This window comes from Penaeus chinensis, chromosome 9, assembly GCF_019202785.1.
Source record: "Penaeus chinensis breed Huanghai No. 1 chromosome 9, ASM1920278v2, whole genome shotgun sequence".
Lineage (NCBI taxonomy): Eukaryota > Metazoa > Arthropoda > Malacostraca > Decapoda > Penaeidae > Penaeus > Penaeus chinensis.
In genome coordinates, this window is record NC_061827.1 from 22841027 (window position 1) to 22843526 (window position 2500).

The following is a 2500-nucleotide window of genomic DNA, read 5'->3' on the forward strand; positions in this document are numbered from 1 at the left end:
GATACCAATAATAATATGTATTATCATTATTATTATTATTATTATTATTGTAAATATAGTAATAATGATAATGATGATTATAGTAATTATGATAACAATAAGGATATTAGAAATAAAGTTATTAATGATAATATTAAGAAGTATAATAATAACAATATATAACAATGCTACTATTACTATTATTAATAATAATAATAATGGTAAAAATAATAAAAAAAACAACAGTAATTATGATGATAATAATAATGATAATAATAATGATAATAATAATAATAATAATAACAATAATAATAATAATAATAATAATAATAATAACATAATCATTATTATCATCATCATCGTTATCATCATCATAATGTAAATAATAATTACAATTATGATTGTCAAAATATTTTTGATAATGATATTGATAAGGTTGATAATGACTATAACTAAAATAACGATAATGGGGATGATAACAGTAAAGCAAAAAAATATGCGAAAATAGAGATGAGGAAAATAAGAACGAATAACTTTGGTTCCCTTTAATCTCGAACGATTGGTGCCGGATTCGAACACGCGTGAGCTGGGTGACCGATGCTAATATTGTTATTGTTATTATTATTATTTTTATTACCGTCCTTAAAATCACACTCATTATTATGGTAACGATAATGCTAATAATGATAACGATACTTATAATACTGAAAGTAATTTTGATGATGATAATAATGATAATAACAAGGATTACAAAATTGGTAATGATGATAGTAGTAGTACTCGTAGTAGTAGTAATAATAATAATAGAAGTAATAATAATAATAATAACAATTGTTATTATTATATAGAGAAATAATGATGATGGCGATAATAATAATAAAAAATGAAAATGATAATAATAACAACAGTAATAGTAATTATTATAATAATAATGATAACAATAGTAATAATAGTAAAACTAATAAAAATTGCAATACCGATAATGATGATAATAGAAATACTAATGATAATAGTTATAATAACAAACATTAACAACACAAATTAAAATGATAGTAATGATAATAATAACAGTAATAATAATAACGAAAATGATCATGATGATAATAATAATTGCAATAATAATAATAATAACAATAAAAATAATAATAATAATAATAATAATAATAATTATTATTATTATTATTATTATTATTATTATTATCATTATTATATTAGTAATAATAATAATAATAGTAATAACAACATTAATGATAATTATAATACTAATGATTATCATAATAATAATAATAATAATAATAATAATAATAATAATAATAATAATAATAATAATAGTATTATTATTAATGATAATAATAATAATTATAATAGTAATAATAATAATATTATTATTATTGTTATTATTATTATTGTTATTATTATTATTATAATATAATAATAATAATAATAATAATAATAATATCATTATTATTATTACTATTATTATTATTATTATGATTATTATTATTATTATTGTTATCATTATTAATGATAATAATAATGAGGATAATAATTAGTATAATGATGATAATAATGATAATTAGTATAATGATTTAATTATGAAAATAACAACAACAATAATAATGATAATGATAATAATATAACAACGATAATGATTATGATCATAATGATGGTGATAATAATGAAAATAATAATAATTGTTATTATTGTAGTAATGCTGATAATGACAATGAAAATAATAATAATAGTAATGATAATGACAACAGCAATATCAATAATAATAATGATAATAATAATGATGGTGATGACGATGATTATGATGATCATTTTAACAAGAATAAAAATAAGAGGTACTCTCCTCTCCCTCTGTCACCTTCCTATATTTTGCCTTCCTTCTTCCATTCCCTTTCCTGTTCTCATTCCCGACTTTCTTAAAGTCATTCCAGCCTCCCACTTAAGACCCTATATCTCCCCCTTACCTTTTCCCTCCTCTTCCTCTTCAATCCTCCACCTCCTTCACTCGCTTTTTTACCTCCCCTTCTTCTTCCATCCCCTTTATTCTCCGAGTTCCTTCCTCCTCCCCCCACCCTATCCCCTTACCCATCCCCTTCTCCTCTTTCTATCCCCTCCGTTTCTCGTCTGTTTTCCTTCCCCATCTCCCTTCTCTCTTTAGGTCCTTCCCCTTTCTCCCTCTCCCGCTATTTTCTTCTCCCTGCGTCTTCCTCCCCTCTTATCTTCCTTCCTAAACGCCCGCTCAGACTGTCGTGTTAATTAGAGATGTGCTTCGAGGAAGAAGAATGATAATAATAATTATGATAATGATAATAATAATAATAGTAATAATAATAACAATAACAATGATAATAATGATAATAACAATAGTAGTAATAATGATAATAATAATAATAGTAATAATAATAATAATAACAATTATAATAATAATAGTAGTAATAATGATAATAATAATAATAATAATAGTAATAATAATAATAATAATTATAATAATAATAATAATAATAATAGT